At 40.5% G+C, this 18,054-nt stretch overlaps 49 non-coding genes across 49 annotated transcripts; all 49 read left to right on the forward strand.

Annotated features, from left to right (window-relative positions):
• Positions 1-34: 34 nt before the first annotated feature.
• Positions 35-116, forward strand: TRNAS-AGA (transfer RNA serine (anticodon AGA)). The gene has a single exon. It is a non-coding gene; the product is annotated as a tRNA-Ser (tRNA).
• A 174-nt stretch (positions 117-290) lies between these two features.
• TRNAS-AGA (transfer RNA serine (anticodon AGA)) lies at positions 291-372 on the forward strand. The gene has a single exon. It is a non-coding gene; the product is annotated as a tRNA-Ser (tRNA).
• Positions 373-551: 179 nt separating this feature from the next.
• Positions 552-633, forward strand: TRNAS-AGA (transfer RNA serine (anticodon AGA)). Its single transcript has one exon. It is a non-coding gene; the product is annotated as a tRNA-Ser (tRNA).
• Positions 634-1,035: 402 nt separating this feature from the next.
• On the forward strand, positions 1,036-1,117 carry TRNAS-AGA (transfer RNA phenylalanine (anticodon AAA)). Its single transcript has one exon. It is a non-coding gene; the product is annotated as a tRNA-Ser (tRNA).
• Positions 1,118-1,296: 179 nt separating this feature from the next.
• TRNAS-AGA (transfer RNA serine (anticodon AGA)) lies at positions 1,297-1,378 on the forward strand. Its single transcript has one exon. It is a non-coding gene; the product is annotated as a tRNA-Ser (tRNA).
• Positions 1,379-1,799: 421 nt separating this feature from the next.
• TRNAS-AGA (transfer RNA serine (anticodon AGA)) lies at positions 1,800-1,881 on the forward strand. Its single transcript has one exon. It is a non-coding gene; the product is annotated as a tRNA-Ser (tRNA).
• Positions 1,882-2,060: 179 nt separating this feature from the next.
• Positions 2,061-2,142, forward strand: TRNAS-AGA (transfer RNA serine (anticodon AGA)). The gene has a single exon. It is a non-coding gene; the product is annotated as a tRNA-Ser (tRNA).
• Positions 2,143-2,583: 441 nt separating this feature from the next.
• On the forward strand, positions 2,584-2,665 carry TRNAS-AGA (transfer RNA serine (anticodon AGA)). The gene has a single exon. It is a non-coding gene; the product is annotated as a tRNA-Ser (tRNA).
• A 179-nt stretch (positions 2,666-2,844) lies between these two features.
• TRNAF-AAA (transfer RNA phenylalanine (anticodon AAA)) lies at positions 2,845-2,926 on the forward strand. Its single transcript has one exon. It is a non-coding gene; the product is annotated as a tRNA-Phe (tRNA).
• A 452-nt stretch (positions 2,927-3,378) lies between these two features.
• On the forward strand, positions 3,379-3,460 carry TRNAS-AGA (transfer RNA serine (anticodon AGA)). Its single transcript has one exon. It is a non-coding gene; the product is annotated as a tRNA-Ser (tRNA).
• Positions 3,461-3,653: 193 nt separating this feature from the next.
• TRNAS-AGA (transfer RNA serine (anticodon AGA)) lies at positions 3,654-3,735 on the forward strand. Its single transcript has one exon. It is a non-coding gene; the product is annotated as a tRNA-Ser (tRNA).
• A 682-nt stretch (positions 3,736-4,417) lies between these two features.
• Positions 4,418-4,499, forward strand: TRNAS-AGA (transfer RNA serine (anticodon AGA)). Its single transcript has one exon. It is a non-coding gene; the product is annotated as a tRNA-Ser (tRNA).
• Positions 4,500-4,928: 429 nt separating this feature from the next.
• TRNAS-AGA (transfer RNA serine (anticodon AGA)) lies at positions 4,929-5,010 on the forward strand. The gene has a single exon. It is a non-coding gene; the product is annotated as a tRNA-Ser (tRNA).
• Positions 5,011-5,189: 179 nt separating this feature from the next.
• Positions 5,190-5,271, forward strand: TRNAS-AGA (transfer RNA serine (anticodon AGA)). The gene has a single exon. It is a non-coding gene; the product is annotated as a tRNA-Ser (tRNA).
• Positions 5,272-5,423: 152 nt separating this feature from the next.
• TRNAS-AGA (transfer RNA serine (anticodon AGA)) lies at positions 5,424-5,505 on the forward strand. Its single transcript has one exon. It is a non-coding gene; the product is annotated as a tRNA-Ser (tRNA).
• Positions 5,506-5,954: 449 nt separating this feature from the next.
• TRNAF-AAA (transfer RNA phenylalanine (anticodon AAA)) lies at positions 5,955-6,036 on the forward strand. Its single transcript has one exon. It is a non-coding gene; the product is annotated as a tRNA-Phe (tRNA).
• A 197-nt stretch (positions 6,037-6,233) lies between these two features.
• Positions 6,234-6,315, forward strand: TRNAS-AGA (transfer RNA serine (anticodon AGA)). The gene has a single exon. It is a non-coding gene; the product is annotated as a tRNA-Ser (tRNA).
• Positions 6,316-6,749: 434 nt separating this feature from the next.
• TRNAS-AGA (transfer RNA serine (anticodon AGA)) lies at positions 6,750-6,831 on the forward strand. The gene has a single exon. It is a non-coding gene; the product is annotated as a tRNA-Ser (tRNA).
• Positions 6,832-7,289: 458 nt separating this feature from the next.
• On the forward strand, positions 7,290-7,371 carry TRNAS-AGA (transfer RNA serine (anticodon AGA)). Its single transcript has one exon. It is a non-coding gene; the product is annotated as a tRNA-Ser (tRNA).
• A 174-nt stretch (positions 7,372-7,545) lies between these two features.
• TRNAS-AGA (transfer RNA serine (anticodon AGA)) lies at positions 7,546-7,627 on the forward strand. The gene has a single exon. It is a non-coding gene; the product is annotated as a tRNA-Ser (tRNA).
• A 192-nt stretch (positions 7,628-7,819) lies between these two features.
• TRNAS-AGA (transfer RNA cysteine (anticodon ACA)) lies at positions 7,820-7,901 on the forward strand. The gene has a single exon. It is a non-coding gene; the product is annotated as a tRNA-Ser (tRNA).
• Positions 7,902-8,080: 179 nt separating this feature from the next.
• On the forward strand, positions 8,081-8,162 carry TRNAF-AAA (transfer RNA phenylalanine (anticodon AAA)). The gene has a single exon. It is a non-coding gene; the product is annotated as a tRNA-Phe (tRNA).
• Positions 8,163-8,360: 198 nt separating this feature from the next.
• On the forward strand, positions 8,361-8,442 carry TRNAS-AGA (transfer RNA serine (anticodon AGA)). The gene has a single exon. It is a non-coding gene; the product is annotated as a tRNA-Ser (tRNA).
• Positions 8,443-8,616: 174 nt separating this feature from the next.
• On the forward strand, positions 8,617-8,698 carry TRNAS-AGA (transfer RNA serine (anticodon AGA)). The gene has a single exon. It is a non-coding gene; the product is annotated as a tRNA-Ser (tRNA).
• A 179-nt stretch (positions 8,699-8,877) lies between these two features.
• On the forward strand, positions 8,878-8,959 carry TRNAS-AGA (transfer RNA serine (anticodon AGA)). Its single transcript has one exon. It is a non-coding gene; the product is annotated as a tRNA-Ser (tRNA).
• A 951-nt stretch (positions 8,960-9,910) lies between these two features.
• TRNAS-AGA (transfer RNA serine (anticodon AGA)) lies at positions 9,911-9,992 on the forward strand. The gene has a single exon. It is a non-coding gene; the product is annotated as a tRNA-Ser (tRNA).
• Positions 9,993-10,172: 180 nt separating this feature from the next.
• TRNAS-AGA (transfer RNA serine (anticodon AGA)) lies at positions 10,173-10,254 on the forward strand. Its single transcript has one exon. It is a non-coding gene; the product is annotated as a tRNA-Ser (tRNA).
• Positions 10,255-10,406: 152 nt separating this feature from the next.
• Positions 10,407-10,488, forward strand: TRNAS-AGA (transfer RNA serine (anticodon AGA)). The gene has a single exon. It is a non-coding gene; the product is annotated as a tRNA-Ser (tRNA).
• A 440-nt stretch (positions 10,489-10,928) lies between these two features.
• TRNAS-AGA (transfer RNA serine (anticodon AGA)) lies at positions 10,929-11,010 on the forward strand. The gene has a single exon. It is a non-coding gene; the product is annotated as a tRNA-Ser (tRNA).
• A 180-nt stretch (positions 11,011-11,190) lies between these two features.
• Positions 11,191-11,272, forward strand: TRNAS-AGA (transfer RNA serine (anticodon AGA)). Its single transcript has one exon. It is a non-coding gene; the product is annotated as a tRNA-Ser (tRNA).
• Positions 11,273-11,720: 448 nt separating this feature from the next.
• TRNAS-AGA (transfer RNA serine (anticodon AGA)) lies at positions 11,721-11,802 on the forward strand. Its single transcript has one exon. It is a non-coding gene; the product is annotated as a tRNA-Ser (tRNA).
• A 179-nt stretch (positions 11,803-11,981) lies between these two features.
• TRNAS-AGA (transfer RNA serine (anticodon AGA)) lies at positions 11,982-12,063 on the forward strand. The gene has a single exon. It is a non-coding gene; the product is annotated as a tRNA-Ser (tRNA).
• Positions 12,064-12,521: 458 nt separating this feature from the next.
• TRNAF-AAA (transfer RNA phenylalanine (anticodon AAA)) lies at positions 12,522-12,603 on the forward strand. The gene has a single exon. It is a non-coding gene; the product is annotated as a tRNA-Phe (tRNA).
• Positions 12,604-12,801: 198 nt separating this feature from the next.
• Positions 12,802-12,883, forward strand: TRNAS-AGA (transfer RNA serine (anticodon UGA)). The gene has a single exon. It is a non-coding gene; the product is annotated as a tRNA-Ser (tRNA).
• Positions 12,884-13,062: 179 nt separating this feature from the next.
• TRNAS-AGA (transfer RNA serine (anticodon AGA)) lies at positions 13,063-13,144 on the forward strand. Its single transcript has one exon. It is a non-coding gene; the product is annotated as a tRNA-Ser (tRNA).
• A 193-nt stretch (positions 13,145-13,337) lies between these two features.
• TRNAS-AGA (transfer RNA tyrosine (anticodon AUA)) lies at positions 13,338-13,419 on the forward strand. Its single transcript has one exon. It is a non-coding gene; the product is annotated as a tRNA-Ser (tRNA).
• A 178-nt stretch (positions 13,420-13,597) lies between these two features.
• TRNAF-AAA (transfer RNA phenylalanine (anticodon AAA)) lies at positions 13,598-13,679 on the forward strand. Its single transcript has one exon. It is a non-coding gene; the product is annotated as a tRNA-Phe (tRNA).
• A 179-nt stretch (positions 13,680-13,858) lies between these two features.
• Positions 13,859-13,940, forward strand: TRNAS-AGA (transfer RNA serine (anticodon AGA)). Its single transcript has one exon. It is a non-coding gene; the product is annotated as a tRNA-Ser (tRNA).
• Positions 13,941-14,389: 449 nt separating this feature from the next.
• TRNAS-AGA (transfer RNA serine (anticodon AGA)) lies at positions 14,390-14,471 on the forward strand. Its single transcript has one exon. It is a non-coding gene; the product is annotated as a tRNA-Ser (tRNA).
• Positions 14,472-14,929: 458 nt separating this feature from the next.
• On the forward strand, positions 14,930-15,011 carry TRNAF-AAA (transfer RNA phenylalanine (anticodon AAA)). Its single transcript has one exon. It is a non-coding gene; the product is annotated as a tRNA-Phe (tRNA).
• Positions 15,012-15,208: 197 nt separating this feature from the next.
• On the forward strand, positions 15,209-15,291 carry TRNAS-AGA (transfer RNA serine (anticodon AGA)). The gene has a single exon. It is a non-coding gene; the product is annotated as a tRNA-Ser (tRNA).
• Positions 15,292-15,745: 454 nt separating this feature from the next.
• On the forward strand, positions 15,746-15,827 carry TRNAS-AGA (transfer RNA serine (anticodon AGA)). Its single transcript has one exon. It is a non-coding gene; the product is annotated as a tRNA-Ser (tRNA).
• Positions 15,828-16,006: 179 nt separating this feature from the next.
• Positions 16,007-16,088, forward strand: TRNAF-AAA (transfer RNA phenylalanine (anticodon AAA)). The gene has a single exon. It is a non-coding gene; the product is annotated as a tRNA-Phe (tRNA).
• A 198-nt stretch (positions 16,089-16,286) lies between these two features.
• On the forward strand, positions 16,287-16,368 carry TRNAF-AAA (transfer RNA phenylalanine (anticodon AAA)). The gene has a single exon. It is a non-coding gene; the product is annotated as a tRNA-Phe (tRNA).
• Positions 16,369-16,827: 459 nt separating this feature from the next.
• On the forward strand, positions 16,828-16,909 carry TRNAS-AGA (transfer RNA serine (anticodon AGA)). The gene has a single exon. It is a non-coding gene; the product is annotated as a tRNA-Ser (tRNA).
• Positions 16,910-17,107: 198 nt separating this feature from the next.
• TRNAS-AGA (transfer RNA serine (anticodon AGA)) lies at positions 17,108-17,189 on the forward strand. The gene has a single exon. It is a non-coding gene; the product is annotated as a tRNA-Ser (tRNA).
• A 174-nt stretch (positions 17,190-17,363) lies between these two features.
• Positions 17,364-17,445, forward strand: TRNAS-AGA (transfer RNA serine (anticodon AGA)). The gene has a single exon. It is a non-coding gene; the product is annotated as a tRNA-Ser (tRNA).
• A 193-nt stretch (positions 17,446-17,638) lies between these two features.
• On the forward strand, positions 17,639-17,720 carry TRNAS-AGA (transfer RNA serine (anticodon AGA)). The gene has a single exon. It is a non-coding gene; the product is annotated as a tRNA-Ser (tRNA).
• A 176-nt stretch (positions 17,721-17,896) lies between these two features.
• Positions 17,897-17,978, forward strand: TRNAS-AGA (transfer RNA serine (anticodon AGA)). Its single transcript has one exon. It is a non-coding gene; the product is annotated as a tRNA-Ser (tRNA).
• Positions 17,979-18,054: the final 76 nt, after the last annotated feature.

Consider the following 18,054-nt stretch of genomic DNA (forward strand, 5'->3'; position numbering starts at 1 on the left):
AATCCCATTGCGTGTTAAACAGTACAACATAACAGTAGTCGTGGCCGAGTGGTTAAGGCGATGGACTAGAAATCCATTGGGCTCTGCCCGCGCAGGTTCGAATCCTGCCGATTACGTTTTTTTAGGGTATGTATACTCGAAATGCAAGTGTAGCAATAAACACAATTATATAGCCTAATTTTGAATTATTTGTCAGTTTCATTGAGACAGTAAACGTCTGTTGTTGATATCAATGTTGGCGCACATTACTTTGTCGATCCCATTGCTGTGTTAAACAGGACAACATAGCAGTAGTCGTGGCCGAGTGGTTAAGGCGATGGACTAGAAATCCATTGGGCTCTGCCCGCGCAGGTTCGAATCCTGCCAACTACGTCTATTTAGGGTATGTATACTCGAAATGCAAGTGTAGCAATAAACACAATTTCTCTACTTTGACTAATTTTGAATTATTTGACAGTTTCATTGTTGATATCAATGTTGGCGCACATTACTTATGTGATGACTCCAAAATGTGTCGATCCCATTGCTGTGTTAAACAGTACAACATAACAGTAGTCGTGGCCGAGTGGTTAAGGCGATGGACTAGAAATCCATTGGGCTCTGCCCGCGCAGGTTCGAATCCTGCCGACTACGTCAAGTGTAGCAATAAACACAATTTCTCTACTTGGCCTAATTTTGAATTATTTGAAAGTTTCATTGTTGATATCAATGTTGGCGCACATTATTTATGATTCCAAAATTTGTCGATGCCATTGCGTGTTAAACAGTACAACGTAACAGTAGTCGTGGCCGATTGGTTAAGGCGATGGACTAGAAATCCATTGGGCTCTGCCCGCGCAGGTTCGAATCCTGCCGATTACGTTTTTTTAGGGTATGTATACTCGAAATGCAAGTGTAGCAATAAACACAATTATATAGCCTAATTTTGAATTATTTGTCAGTTTCATTGAGACAGTAAACGTCTGTTGTTGATATCAATGTTGGCGCACATTACTTTGTCGATCCCATTGCTGTGTTAAACAGGACAACATAGCAGTAGTCGTGGCCGAGTGGTTAAGGCGATGGACTAGAAATCCATTGGGCTCTGCCCGCGCAGGTTCGAATCCTGCCAACTACGTCTATTTAGGGTATGTATACTCGAAATGCAAGTGTAGCAATAAACACAATTTCTCTACTTTGACTAATTTTGAATTATTTGACAGTTTCATTGTTGATATCAATGTTGGCGCACATTACTTATGTGATGACTCCAAAATGTGTCGATCCCATTGCTGTGTTAAACAGTACAACATAACAGTAGTCGTGGCCGAGTGGTTAAGGCGATGGACTAGAAATCCATTGGGCTCTGCCCGCGCAGGTTCGAATCCTGCCGACTACGTCAAGTGTAGCAATAAACACAATTTCTCTACTTGGCCTAATTTTGAATTATTTGAAAGTTTCATTGTTGATATCAATGTTGGCGCACATTATTTATGATTCCAAAATTTGTCGATGCCATTGCGTGTTAAACAGTACAACGTAACAGTAGTCGTGGCCGATTGGTTAAGGCGATGGACTAGAAATCCATTGGGCTCTGCCCGCGCAGGTTCGAATCCTGCCGATTACGTTTTTTTAGGGTATGTATACTCGAAATGCAAGTGTAGCAATAAACACAATTATATAGCCTAATTTTGAATTATTTGTCAGTTTCATTGAGACAGTTAACGTCTGTTGTTGATATCAATGTTGGCGCACATTACTTATGTGATGACTCCAAAATTTGTCGATCCCATTGCTGTGTTAAACAGTACAACAGAGCAGTAGTCGTGGCCGAGTGGTTAAGGCGATGGACTAGAAATCCATTGGGCTCTGCCCGCGCAGGTTCGAATCCTGCCGACTACGTCTATTTAGGGTATGTATACTCGAAGTACAAGTGTAGCAATAAACATAATTTCTCTACTTGGACTTATTTTGAATTATTTGTGAGTTTCATTGAGACAGTAAACGTCTGTTGTTGATATCAATGTTGGCGCACATTACTTTGTCGATCCCATTGCTGTGTTAAACAGGACAACATAGCAGTAGTCGTGGCCGAGTGGTTAAGGCGATGGACTAGAAATCCATTGGGCTCTGCCCGCGCAGTTTCGAATCCTGCCGACTACGTCTATTTAGGGTATGTATACTCGAAATGCAAGTGTAGCAATAAACACAATTTCTCTACTTGGACTAATTTTGAATTATTTGAAAGTTTCATTGTTGATATCAATGTTGGCGCACATTATTTATGTGATGATTCCAAATTTTGTCGATCCCATTGCTGTGTTAAACAGTACAACATAACAGTAGTCGTGGCCGAGTGGTTAAGGCGATGGACTAGAAATCCATTGGGCTCTGCCCGCGTAGTTTCGAATCCTGCCGACTACGTCTATTTAGGGTATGTATACTCGAAATGCAAGTGTAGCTAAAAAACACAATTTCTCTACTTGGCCTAATTTTGAATTATTTGACAGTTCCATTGTTGATATCAATGTTGGCGCACATTTCTTATGTGATGACTCCAAAATGTGTCGATCCCATTGCTGTGTTAAACAGTACAACATAACAGTAGTCGTGGCCGAGTGGTTAAGGCGATGGACTAGAAATCCATTGGGCTCTGCCCGCGCTGGTTCGAATCCTGCCGACTACGTCAATTTAGTGTATGTATACTCGAAATGCAAGTGTAGCAATAAACACAATTTCTCTACTTGGCCTAATTTTGATTTATTTGGAAGTTTCATTGTTGATATCAATGTTGGCGCACATTATTTATGTGATGATTCAAAAATTTGTCGATCCCATTGCTGTGTTCAACAGTACAACATAACAGTAGTCGTGGCCGAGTGGTTATGGCGATGTACTAAAAATCCATTGGGCTCTGCCAACGCAGGTTCGAATCCAGCTGACTACGTGTATTTAGGGTATATATACTCGAAATGCAAGTGTAGCAATAAACACAATTTCTCGACTTGGCCTCATTTTGAATTATTTGTCAGTTTCATTGAGACAGTAAACGTCTGTTGTTGATATCAATGTTGGCGCACATTACTTATGTGATGATTCCAAAATTTGTCGATCCCATTGCTGTGTTAAACAGTACAACATAACAGTAGTCGTGGCCGATTGATTAAGGCGATGGACTAGAAATCCATTGGGCTCTGCCCGCGCAGGTTCGAATCCTGCCGACTACGTCTATTTAGGTATGTATACTCGAAATGCAAGTGTAGCAATAAACACATTTTCTCTACTTGGCCTAATTTTGAATTATTTGAAAGTTTCATTGTTGATATCAATGTTGGCGCACATTATTTATGATTCCAAAATTTGTCAATCCCATTGCGTGTTAAACAGTACAACATAACAGTAGTCGTGGCCGAGTGGTTAAGGCGATGGACTAGAAATCCATTGGGCTCTGCCCGCGCAGGTTCGAATCCTGCCGATTACGTTTTTTTAGGGTATGTATACTCGAAATGCAAGTGTAGCAATAAACACAATTATATAGCCTAATTTTGAATTATTTGTCAGTTTCATTGAGACAGTAAACGTCTGTTGTTGATATCAATGTTGGCGCACATTACTTATGTGATGACTCCAAAATGTGTCGATCCCATTGCTGTGTTAAACAGTACAACATAACAGTAGTCGTGGCCGAGTGGTTAAGGCGATAGACTAGAAATCCATTGGGCTCTGCCCGCGCAGGTTCGAATCCTGCCGACTACGTCAAGTGTAGCAATAAACACAATTTCTCTACTTGGCCTAATTTTGAATTATTTGAAAGTTTCATTGTTGATATCAATGTTGGCGCACATTATTTATGATTCCAAAATTTGTCGATGCCATTGCGTGTTAAACAGTACAACGTAACAGTAGTCGTGGCCGATTGGTTAAGGCGATGGACTAGAAATCCATTGGGCTCGGCCAGCGCAGGTTCGAATCCTGCCGATTACGTTTTTTTAGGGTATGTATACTCGAAATGCAAGTGTAGCAATAAACACAATTATATAGCCTAATTTTGAATTATTTGTCAGTTTCATTGAGACAGTAAACGTCTCTTGTTGATATCAATGTTGGCGCACATTACTTATGTGATGACTCCAAAATTTGTCGATCCCATTGCTGTGTTAAACAGTACAACAGAGCAGTAGTCGTGGCCGAGTGGTTAAGGCTATGTACTAGAAATCCATTGGGCTCTGCCCGCGCAGGTTCGAATCCTGCCGACTACGTCTATTTAGGGTATGTATACTCGAAATACAAGTGTAGCAATAAACACAATTTCTCTACTTGGACTTATTTTGAATTATTTGTCAGTTTCATTGAGACAGTAAACGTCTGTTGTTGATATCAATGTTGGCGCACATTACTTTGTCGATCCCATTGCTGTGTTAAACAGGACAACATAGCAGTAGTCGTGGCCGAGTGGTTAAGGCGATGGACTAGAAATCCATTGGGCTCTGCCCGCGCAGTTTCGAATCCTGCCGACTACGTCTATTTAGGGTATGTATACTCGAAATGCAAGTGTAGCAATAAACACAATTTCTCTACTTGGCCTAATTTTGAATTATTTGAAAGTTTCATTGTTGATATCAATGTTGGCGCACATTATTTATGATTCCAAAATTTGTCGATGCCATTGCGTGTTAAACAGTACAACATAACAGTAGTCGTGGCCGATTGGTTAAGGCGATGGACTAGAAATCCATTGGGCTCTGCCCGCGCAGGTTCGAATCCTGCCGATTACGGTTTTTTAGGGTATGTATACTCGAAATGCAAGTGTAGCAATAAACACAATTATATAGCCTAATTTTGAATTATTTGTCAGTTTCATTAAGACAGTAAACGTCTGTTGTTGATATCAATGTTGGCGCACATTACTTTGTCGATCCCATTGCTGTGTTAAACAGGACAACATAGCAGTAGTCGTGGCCGAGTGGTTAAGGCGATGGACTAGAAATCCATTGGGCTCTGCCCGCGCAGGTTCGAATCCTGCCGACTACGTCTATTTAGGGTATGTATACTCGAAATGCAAGTGTAGCAATAAACACAATTTCTCTACTTTGACTAATTTTGAATTATTTGAAAGTTTCATTGTTGATATCAATGTTGGCGCGCATTATTTATGTGATGATTCCAAAATTTGTCGATCCCATTGCTGTGTTAAACAGTACAACATAACAGTAGTCGTGGCCGAGTGGTTAAGGCGATGGACTAGAAATCCATTGGGCTCTGCCCGCGCAGGTTCGAATCCTGCCGACTACGTCAAGTGTATCAATAAACACAATTTCTCTACTTGGCCTAATTTTGAATTATTTGAAAGTTTCATTGTTGATATCAATGTTGGCGCGCATTATTTATGTGATGATTCCAAAATTTGTCGATCCCATTGCTGTGTTAAACACTACAACATAACAGTAGTCGTGGCTGAGTGGTTAAGGCGATGGACTAGAAATCCATTGGGCTCTGCCCGCGTAGGTTCGAATCCTGCCGACTACGTCTATTTAGGGTATGTATACTCGAAATGCAAGTGTAGCTAAAAAACACATTTTCTCTACTTGGCCTAATTTTGAATTATTTGAAAGTTTCATTGTTGATATCAATGTTGGCGCACATTATTTATGATTCCAAAATTTGTCGATCCCATTGCGTGTTAAACAGTACAACATAACAGTAGTTGTGGCCGAGTGGTTAAGGCGATGGACTAGAAATCCTTTGGGCTCTGCCCGCGCAGGTTCGAATCCTGCCGATTACGTTTTTTTAGGGTATGTATAATCGAAATGCAAGTGTAGCAATAAACACAATTATATAGCCTAATTTTGAATTATTTGTCAGTTTCATTGAGACAGTAAACGTCTGTTGTTGATATCAATGTTGGCGCACATTACTTATGTGATGATTCCAAAATTTGTCGATCCCATTGCTGTGTTAAACAGTACAACAGAGCAGCAGTCGTCGCCGGGTGGTTATGGCGATGGACTAAAAATCCATTGGGCTGTGCCAACGCAGGTTCGACTCCTGCTGACTACGTCTATTTAGGGTATGTATACTCGAAATGCAAGTGTAGCAATAAACACAATTTCTCGACTTGGCCTCATTTTGAATTATTTGTCAGTTTCATTGAGACAGTAAACATCTATTGTTGATATCAATGTTGGCGCACATTACTTATGTGATGATTCCAAAATTTTTCGATCCCATTGCGTGTTAAACAGTACAACATAACAGTAGTCGTGGCCGAGTGGTTAAGGCGATGGACTAGAAATCCATTGGGCTCTGTCCGCGCAGGTTCGAATCCTGCCGACTACGTCAATTTAGTGTATGTATACTCGAAATGCAAGTGTAGCAATAAACACAATTTCTCTACTGGGCCTAATTTTGAATTATTTGAAAGTTTCATTGTTGATATCAATGTTGGCGCACATCATTTATGTGATGATTCCAAAATTTGTCGATCCCATTGCTGTGTTAAACAGTACAACATAGCAGTAGTCGTGGCCGAGTGGTTAAGGCGATGGACTAGAAATCCATCGGGCTCTGCCCGCTCAGGTTCGAATCCTGCCGACTACGTCTATTTAGGGTATGTATACTCGAAATGCAAGTGTAGCAATAAACACATTTTCTCTACTTGGCCTAATTTTGAATTATTTGAAAGTTTCATTGTTGATATCAATGTTGGCGCACATTATTTATGATTCCAAAATTTGTCGATCCCATTGCGTGTTAAACAGTACAACATAACAGTAGTCGTGGCCGAGTGGTTAAGGCGATGGACTAGAAATCCATTGGGCTCTGCCCGCGCAGGTTCGAATCCTGCCGACTACGTCTATTTCGGGTATGTATACTCGAAATACAAGTGTAGCAATAAACACAATTTCTCTACTTGGACTTATTTTGAATTATTTGTCAGTTTCATTGAGACAGTAAACGTCTGTTGTTGATATCAATGTTGGCGCACATTACTTTGTCGATCCCATTGCTGTGTTAAACAGGACAACATAGCAGTAGTCGTAGCCGAGTGGTTAAGGCGATGGACTAGAAATCCATTGGGCTCTGCCCGCGCAGTTTCGTATCCTGCCGACTACGTCTATTTAGGTATGTATACTCGAAATGCAAGTGTAGCAATAAACACAATTCCCTTATATAGTCTAATTTTGAATTATTTGAAAGTCTCATTGAGACAGTAAACATCTATTGTTGATATCAATGTTGGTGCACATTACTTATGTGATGATTACAAAATTTGTCGATCCCATTGCTGTGTTAAACAGTACAACATAGCAGTAGTCGTGGCCGAGTGGTTAAGGCGATGGACTAGAAATCCATTGGGCTCTGCCCGCGCAGGTTCGAATCCTGCCGACTACGTCTATTTAGGGTATGTATACTCGAAATGCAATTGTAGCAATAAACACATTTTCTCTACTTGGCCTAATTTTGAATTATTTGAAAGTTTCATTGTTGATATCAATGTTGGCGCACATTATTTATGATTCCAAAATTTGTCGATCCCATTGCTGTGTTAAACAGTACAACATAACAGTAGTCGTGGCCGAGTGGTTAAGGCGATGGACTAGAAATCCATTGGGCTCTCCCCGCGCAGGTTCGAATCCTGCCGACTACGTTTTTTAGGGTATGTATACTCGAAATGCAAGTGTAGCAATAAACACAATTATATAGCCTAATTTTGAATTATTTGAAAGTTTCATTGAGACACTAAACGTCTGTTGTTGATATCAATGTTGGCGCACATTACTTGTGTGATGATTCCAAAATTTGTCGATCCCATTGCTGTGTTCAACAGTACAACATAACAGTAGTCGTGGCCGAGTGGTTAAGGCGATGGACTAGAAATCCATTGGGCTCTGCCCGCGCAGGTTCGAATCCTGCCGACTACGTCTATTTAGGGTATGTATACTCGAAATGCAAGTGTAGCAATAAACGCAATTTCTCTACTTGGCCTAATTTTGATTTATTTGGAAGTTTCATTGTTGATATCAATGTTGGCGCACATTATTTATGTGATGATTCAAAAATTTGTCGATCCCATTGCTGTGTACAACAGTACAACATAACAGTAGTCGTGGCCGAGTGGTTATGGCGATGTACTAAAAATCCATTGGGCTCTGCCAACGCAGGTTCGAATCCAGCTGACTACGTGTATTTAGGGTATATATACTCGAAATGCAAGTGTAGCAATAAACACAATTTCTCGACTTGGCCTCATTTTGAATTATTTGTCAGTTTCATTGAGACAGTAAACGTCTGTTGTTGATATCAATGTTGGCGCACATTACTTATGTGATGATTCCAAAATTTGTCGATCCCATTGCTGTGTTAAACAGTACAACATAACAGTAATCGTGGCCGAGTGGTTAAGGCGATGGACTAGAAATCCATTGGGCTCTGCCCGCGCAGGTTCGAATCCTGCCGATTACGTTTTTTTAGGGTATGTATACTCGAAATGCAAGTGTAGCAATAAACACAATTATATAGCCTAATTTTGAATTATTTGTCAGCTTCATTGAGACAGTAAACGTCTGTTGTTGATATCAATGTTGGCGCACATTACTTTGTCGATCCCATTCCTGTGTTAAACAGGACAACATAGCAGTAGTCGTGGCCGAGTGGTTAAGGCGATGGACTAGAAATCCATTGGGCTCTGCCTGCGCAGGTTCGAATCCTGCCGACTACGTCTATTTAGGGTATGTATTCTCGAAATGCAAGTGTAGCAATAAACACAATTTCTCTACTTTGACTAATTTTGAATTATTTGAAAGTTTCATTGTTGATATCAATGTTGGCGCGCATTATTTATGTGATGATTCCAAAATTTGTCGATCCCATTGCTGTGTTAAACAGTACAACATAGCAGTAGTCGTGGCCGAGTGGTTAATGCGATGGACTAGAAATCCATTGGGCTCTGCCCGCGCAGGTTCGAATCCTGCCGACTACGTCTATTTAGGGTATGTATACTCGAAATGCAATTGTAGCAATAAACACATTTTCTCTACTTGGCCTAATTTTGAATTATTTGAAAGTTTCATTGTTGATATCAATGTTGGCGCACATTATTTATGTGATGATTCCAAATTTTGTCGATCCCATTGCTGTGTTAAACAGTACAACATAACAGTAGTCGTGGCCGAGTCGTTAAGGCGATGGACTAGAAATCCATTGGGATCTGCCCGCGCAGGTTCGAATCCTGCCGACTACGTTAATTTAGTGTATGTATACTCGAAATGCAAGTGTAGCAATAAACACAATTTCTCTACTTGGCCTAATTTTGAATTATTTGAAAGTTTCATTGTTGATATCAATGTTGGCGCACATTATTTATGATTCCAAAATTTGTCGATGCCATTGCGTGTTAAACAGTACAACATAACAGTAGTCGTGGCCGATTGGTTAAGGCGATGGACTAGAAATCCATTGGGCTCTGCCCGCGCAGTTTCGAATCCTGCCGATTACGTTTTTTTAGGGTATATATACTCGAAATGCAAGTGTAGCAATAAACACAATTATATAGCCTAATTTTGAATTATTTGTCAGTTTCATTGAGACAGTAAACGTCTGTTGTTGATATCAATGTTGGCGCACATTACTTTGTCGATCCCATTGCTGTGTTAAACAGGACAACATAGCAGTAGTCGTGGCCGAGTGGTTAAGGCGATGGACTAGAAATCCATTGGACTCTGCTCGCGCAGGTTCGAATCCTGCCGATTACGTCTATTTAGGGTATGTATACTCGAAATGCAAGTGTAGCAATAAACACAATTTCTCTACTTTGACTAATTTTGAATTATTTGAAAGTTTCATTGTTGATATCAATGTTGGCGCGCATTATTTATGTGATGATTCCAAAATTTGTCGTTCCCATTGCTGTGTTAAACAGTACAACATAACAGTAGTCGTGGCCGAGTGGTTAAGGCGATGGACTAGAAATCCATTGGGCTCTGCCCGCGTTGGTTCGAATCCTGCCGACTACGTCTATTTAGGGTATGTATACTCGAAATGCAAGTGTAGCTAAAAAACACAATTTCTCTACTTGGCCTAATTTTGAATTATTTGACAGTTCCATTGTTGATATCAATGTTGGCGCACATTACTTATGTGATGACTCCAAAATGTGTCGATCCCATTGTTATGTTAAACAGTACAACATAACAGTAGTCGTGGCCGAGTGGCTAAGGCGATGGACTAGAAATCCATTGGGCTCTGCCCGCGCAGGTTCGAATCCTGCCGACTACGTCAAGTGTAGCAATAAACACAATTTCTCTACTTGGCCTAATTTTGAATTATTTGAAAGTTTCATTGTTGATATCAATGTTGGCGCACATTACTTATGTGATGACTCCAAAATTTGTCGATCCCATTGCTGTGTTAAACAGTACAACAGAGCAGTAGTCGTGGCCGAGTGGTTAAGGCGATGGACTAGAAATCCATTGGGCTCTGCCCGCGCAGGTTCGAATCCTGCCGACTACGTCTATTTAGGGTATGTATACTCGAAATACAAGTGTAGCAATAAACACAATTTCTCTACTTGGACTTATTTTGAATTATTTGTCAGTTTCATTGAGACAGTAAACGTCTGTTGTTGATATCAATGTTGGCGCACATTATTTTGTCGATCCCATTGCTGTGTTAAACAGGACAACATAGCAGTAGTCGTGGCCGAGTGGTTAAGGCGATGGACTAGAAATCCATTGGGCTCTGCCCGCGCAGTTTCGAATCCTGCCGAGTACGTCTATTTAGGGTATGTATACTCGAAATGCAAGTGTAGCAATAAACACAATTTCTCTACTTGGACTAATTTTGAATTATTTGAAAGTTTCATTGTTGATATCAATGTTGGCGCACATTATTTATGTGATGATTCCAAAATTTGTCTATCCCATTGCTGTGTTAAACAGTACAACATAACAGTAGTCGTGGCCGAGTGGTTAAGGCGATGGACTAGAAATCCATTGGGCTCTGCCCGCGTAGGTTCGAATCCTGCCGACTACGTCTATTTAGGGTATGTATACTCGAAATGCAAGTGTAGCTAAAAAACACAATTTCTCTACTTGGCCTAATTTTGAATTATTTGACAGTTCCATTGTTGATATCAATGTTGGCGCACATTACTTATGTGATGACTCCAAAATGTGTCGATCCCATTGCTATGTTAAACAGTACAACATAACAGTAGTCGTGGCCGAGTGGTTAAGGCGATGGACTAGAAATCCATTGGGCTCTGCCCGCGCAGGTTCGAATTCTGCCGACTACGTCAATTTAGTGTATGTATACTCGAAATGCAAGTGTAGCAATAAACACAATTTCTCTACTTGGCCTAATTTTGAATTATTTGAAAGTTTCATTGTTGATATCAATGTTGGCGCACATTATTTATGATTCCAAAATTTGTCGATGCCATTGCGTGTTAAACAGTACAACATAACAGTAGTTGTGGCCGATTGGTTAAGGCGATGGACTAGAAATCCATTGGGCTCTGCCCGCGCAGGTTCGAATCCTGCCGATTACGTTTTTTTAGGGTATGTATACTCGAAATGCAAGTGTAGCAATAAACACAATTATATAGCCTAATTTTGAATTATTTGTCAGTTTCATTGAGACAGTAAACGTCTGTTGTTGATATCAATGTTGGCGCACATTACTTATGTGATGACTCCAAAATTTGTCGATCCCATTGCTGTGTTAAACAGAACAACAGAGCAGTAGTCGTGGCCGAGTGGTTAAGGCGATGGACTAGAAATCCATTGGGCTCTGCCCGCGCAGGTTCGAATCCTGCCGACTACGTCTATTTAGGGTATGTATACTCGAAATACAAGTGTAGCAATAAACACAATTTCTCTACTTGGACTTATTTTGAATTATTTGTCAGTTTCATTGAGACAGTAAACGTCTGTTGTTGATATCAATGTTGGCGCACATTACTTTGTCGATCCCATTGCTGTGTTAAACAGGACAACATAACAGTAGTCGTGGCCGAGTGGTTAAGGCGATGGACTAGAAATCCATTGGGCTCTGCCCGCGCAGTTTCGAATCCTGCCGACTACGTCTATTTAGGGTATGTATACTCGAAATGCAAGTGTAGCAAAAAACGCAATTTCTCTACTTGGACTAATTTTGAATTATTTGAAAGTTTCATTGTTGATATCAATGTTGGCGCACATTATTTATGTGATGATTCCAAAATTTGTCGATCCCATTGCTGTGTTAAACAGTACAACATAACAGTAGTCGTGGCCAGTGGTTAAGGCGATGGACTAGAAATCCATTGGGCTCTGCCCGCGTAGGTTCGAATACTGCCGACTACGTCTATTTAGGGTATGTATACTCGAAATGCAAGTGTAGCAATCAACGCAATTCCCTTATATAGCCTAATTTTGAATTATTTGTCAGTTTCATTGAGACAGTAAACGTCTGTTGTTGATATCAATGTTGGCGCACATTACTTATGTGATGACTCCAAAATTTGTCGATCCCATTGCTGTGTTAAACAGTACAACAGAGCAGTAATCGTGGCCGGGTGGTTATGGCGATGGACTAAAAATCCATTGGGCTCTGCCAACGCTGGTTCGAATCCTGCTGACTACGTCTATTCAGGGTATGTATACTCGAAATGCAAGTGTAGCAATAAACACATTTTCCCGACTTGGACTCATTTTGAATTATTTGTCAGTTTCATTGAGACAGTAAACGTCTGTTGTTGATATCAATGTTGGCGCACATTACTTATGTGATGATTCCAAAATTTGTCGATCCCATTGCTGTGTTAAACAGTACAACATAACAGTAGTCGTGGCCGAGTGGTTAAGGCGATGGACTAGAAATCCATTGGGCTCTGCCCGCGCAGGTTCGAGTCCTGCCGACTACGTCAATTTAGGGTATGTATACTCGAAATGCAAGTGTAGCAATAAACACAATTTATCTACTTGGCCTAATTTTGAATTATTTGAAAGTTTCATTGTTGATATCAATGTTGGCGCACATTATTTATGTGATGATTCCAAAATTTGTCGATCCCATTGCTGTGTTAAACAGTACAACATAGCAGTAGTCGTGGCCGAGTGGTTAAGGCGATGGACAAGAAATCCATTGGGCTCTGCCCGCGCAGGTTCGAATCCTGCCGACTACGTCTATTTAGGGTATGTATACACGAAATGCAAGTGTAGCAATAAACACAACTATATAGCCTAATTTTGAATTATTTGAAAGTTTCATTGAGACACTAAACGTCTGTTGTTGATATCAATGTTGGCGCACATTACTTGTGTGATGATTCCAAAATTTGTCGATCCCATTGCTGTGTTCAACAGTACAACATAACAGTAGTCGTGGCCGAGTGGTTAAGGCGATGGACTAGAAATCCATTGGGCTCTGCCCGCGCAGGTTCGAATCCTGCCGACTACGTCTATATAGGGTATGTATACTCGAAATGCAAGTGTAGCAATAAACACAATTTCTCTACTTGGCCTAATTTTGATTTATTTGGAAGTTTCATTGTTGATATCAATGTTGGCGCACATTATTTATGTGATGATTCAAAATTTGTCAATCCCATTGCTGTGTTAAACAGTACAACATAACAGTAGTCGTGGCCGGGTGGTTATGGCGATGGACTAAAAATCCATTGGGCTCTGCTAACGCAGGTTCGAATCCTGCTGACTACGTGTATTTAGGGTATGTATACTCGAAATGCAAGTGTAGCAATAAACACAATTTCTCGACTTGGCCTAATTTTGAATTATTTGACAGTTCCATTGTTGATATCAATGTTGGCGCACATTACTTATGTGATGACTCCAAAATGTGTCGATCCCATTGCTGTGTTAAACAGTATAACTTAACAGTAGTCGTGGCCGAGTGGTTAAGGCGATGGACTAGAAATCCATTGGGCTCTGCCCGCGCAGGTTCGAATTCTGCCGACTACGTCAATTTAGTGTATGTATACTCGAAATGCAAGTGTAGCAATAAACACAATTTCTCTACTTGGCCTAATTTTGAATTATTTGAAAGTTTCATTGTTGATATCAATGTTGGCGCACATTATTTATGATTCCAAAATTTGTCGATGCCATTGCGTGTTAAACAGTACAACATAACAGTAGTCGTGGCCGATTGGTTAAGGGCGATGGACTAGAAATCCATTGGGCTCTGCCCGCGCAGGTTCGAATCCTGCCGATTACGTTTTTTTAGGGTATGTATACTCGAAATGCAAGTGTAGCAATAAACACAATTATATAGCCTAATTTTGAATTATTTGTCAGTTTCATTGAGACAGTAAACGTCTGTTGTTGATATCAATGTTGGCGCACATTACTTATGTGATGACTCCAAAATTTGTCGATCCCATTGCTGTGTTAAACAGGACAACATAACAGTAGTCGTGGCCGAGTGGTTAAGGCGATGGACTAGAAATCCATTGGGCTCTGCCCGCGCAGTTTCGAATCCTGCCGACTACGTCTATTTAGGGTATGTATACTCGAAATGCAAGTGTAGCAATAAACGCAATTTCTCTACTTGGACTAATTTTGAATTATTTGAAAGTTTCATTGTTGATATCAATGTTGGCGCACATTATTTATGTGATGATTCCAAAATTTGTCGATCCCATTGCTGTGTTAAACAGTACAACATAACAGTAGTCGTGGCCAGTGGTTAAGGCGATGGACTAGAAATCCATTGGGCTCTGCCGGCGTAGGTTCGAATCCTGCCGACTACGTCTATTTAGGGTATGTATACTCGAAATGCAAGTGTAGCAATCAACACAATTCCCTTATATAGCCTAATTTTGAATTATTTGTCAGTTTCATTGAGACAGTAAACGTCTGTTGTTGATATCAATGTTGGCGCACATTACTTATGTGATGACTCCAAAATTTGTCGATCCCATTGCTGTGTTAATCAGTACAACAGAGCAGTAATCGTGGCCGGGTGGTTATGGCGATGGACTAAAAATCCATTGGGCTCTGCTAACGCTGGTTCGAATCCTGCTGACTACGTCTATTCAGGGTATGTATACTCGAAATGCAAGTGTAGCAATAAACACATTTCCCGACTTGGACTCATTTTGAATTATTTGTCAGTTTCATTGAGACAGTAAACGTCTGTTGTTGATATCAATGTTGGCGCACATTACTTATATGATGATTCCAAAATTTGTCGATCCCATTGCTGTGTTAAACAGTACAACATAACAGTAGTCGTGGGCCGAGTGGTTAAGGCGATGGACTAGAAATCCATTGGGCTCTGCCCGCGAAGGTTCGAATCCTGCCGACTACGTCAATTTAGGGTATGTATACTCGAAATGCAAGTGTAGCAATAAACACAATTTATCTACTTGGCCTAATTTTGAATTATTTGAAAGTTTCATTGTTGATATCAATGTTGGCGCACATTATTTATGTGATGATTCCAAAATTTGTCGATCCCATTGCTGTGTTAAACAGTACAACATAGCAGTAGTCGTGGCCGAGTGGTTAAGGCGATGGACAAGAAATCCATTGGGCTCTGCCCGCGCAGGTTCGAATCCTGCCGACTGCGTCTATTTAGGGTATGTATACACGAAATGCAAGTGTAGCAATAAACACAATTATATAGCCTAATTTTGAATTATTTGAAAGTTTCATTGAGACACTAAACGTCTGTTGTTGATATCAATGTTGGCGCACATTACTTGTGTGATGATTCCAAAATTTGTCGATCCCATTGCTGTGTTCAACAGTACAACATAACAGTAGTCGTGGCCGAGTGGTTAAGGCGATGGACTAGAAATCCATTGGGCTCTGCCCGCGCAGGTTCGAATCCTGCCGACTACGTCTATATAGGGTATGTATACTCGAAATGCAAGTGTAGCAATAAACACAATTTCTCTACTTGGCCTAATTTTGATTTATTTGGAAGTTTCATTGTTGATATCAATGTTGGCGCACATTATTTATGTGATGATTCAAAAATTTGTCAATCCCATTGCTGTGTTAAACAGTACAACATAACAGTAGTCGTGGCCGGGTGGTTATGGCGATGGACTAAAAATCCATTGGGCTCTGCCAACGCAGGTTCGAATCCTGCTGACTACGTGTATTTAGGGTATGTATACTCGAAATGCAAGTGTAGCAATAAACACAATTTCTCGACTTGGCCTCATTTTGAATTATTTGTCTGTTTCATTGAGACAGTAAACGTCTGTTGTTGATATCAATGTTGGCGCACATTACTTATGTGATGACTCCAAAATTTGTCGATCCCATTGCTGTGTTAAACAGTACAACAGAGCAGTAGTCGTCGCCGTGTGGTTATGGCGATGGACTAAAAATCCATTGGGCTCCGCCAACGCAGGTTCGAATCCTGCTGACTACGTCTATTTAGGGTATGTATACTCGAAATGCAAGTGTAGCAATAAACACAATTTCTCGACTTGGCCTCATTTTGAATTATTTGTCAGTTTCATTGAGACAGTAAACGTCTGTTGTTGATATCAATGTTGGCGCACATTACTTATGTGATGATTCCAAAATTTGTCGATCCCATTGCTGTGTTAAACAGTACAACATAGCAGTAGTCGTGGCCGAGTTGTTAAGGCGATGGACTAGAAATCCATTGGGCTCTGCCCGCGCATGTTCGAATCCTGCCGACTACGTCAATTTAGGGTATGTATACTCGAAATGCAAGTGTAGCAATAAACACAATTTCTCTACTTGGCCTAATTTTGAATTATTTGAAAGTTTCATTGTTGATATCAATGTTGGCGCACATCATTTATGTGATGATTCCAAAATTTGTCGATCCCATTGCTGTGTTAAACAGTACAACATAGCAGTAGTCGTGGACGAGTGGTTAAGGCGATGGACTAGAAATCCATTGGGCTCTGCCCGCGCAGGTTCGAATCCTGCCGACTACGTCTATTTAGGGTATGTATACTCGAAATGCAAGTGTAGCAATAAACACAATTCCCTTATATAGCCTAATTTTTAATTATTTGAAAGTCTCATTGAGACAGTAAACATCTATTGTTGATATCAATGTTGGCGCACATTACTTATGTGATGATTCCAAAATTTGTCGATCCCATTGCTGTGTTAAACAGTACAACATAGCAGTAGTCGTGGCCGAGTGGTTAAGGCGATGGACTAGAAATCCATTGGGCTCTGCCCGCGCAGTTTCGAATCCTGCCGACTACGTCTATTTAGGGTATGTATACTCGAAATGCAAGTGTAGCAATAAACACATATTCTCTACTTGGCCTAATTTTCAATTATTTGAAAGTTCCATTGTTGATATCAATGTTGGCGCACATTATTTATGATTCCAAAATTTGTCGATCCCATTGCTGTGTTAAACAGTACAACATAACAGTAGTCGTGGCCGAGTGGTTAAGGCGATGGACTAGAAATCCATTGGGCTCTGCCCGCGCAGGTTGGAATCCTGCCGACTACATTTTTTTAGGGTATGTATACTCGAAATGCAAGTGTAGCAATAAACACAATTATATAGCCTAATTTTGAATTATTTGAAAGTTTCATTGATACACTAAACGTCTGTTGTTGATATCAATGTTGGCGCACATTACTTGTGTGATGATTCCGAAATTTGTCGATCCCATTGCTGTGTTCAACAGTACAACTTAACAGTAGTCGTGGCCGAGTGGTTAAGGCGATGGACTAGAAATCCATTGGGCTCTGCCCGCGCAGGTTCGAATCCTGCCGACTACGTCTATTTAGGGTATGTATACTCGAAATGCAAGTGTAGCAATAAACACAATTTCTCTACTTGGCCTAATTTTGAATTATTTGGAAGTTTCATTGTTGATATCAATGTTGGCGCACATTACTTATGTGATGATTCAAAAATTTGTCGATCCCATTGCTGTGTTAAACAGTACAACATAGTAGTCGTGGCCGAGTGGTTAAGGCGATGGACTAGAAATCCATTGAGCTCTGCCTGCGCAGGTTCGAATCCTGCCGACTACGTCAATTTAGGGTATGTATACTCGAAATGCAAGTGTAGCAATAAACCCAATTCCCTTATATAGCCTAATTTTGAATT

The sequence above is a fragment of the Saccoglossus kowalevskii genome, chromosome 4 (assembly GCF_978046115.1).
Source record: "Saccoglossus kowalevskii chromosome 4, keSacKowa6.1, whole genome shotgun sequence".
Classification (NCBI taxonomy): domain Eukaryota; kingdom Metazoa; phylum Hemichordata; class Enteropneusta; family Harrimaniidae; genus Saccoglossus; species Saccoglossus kowalevskii.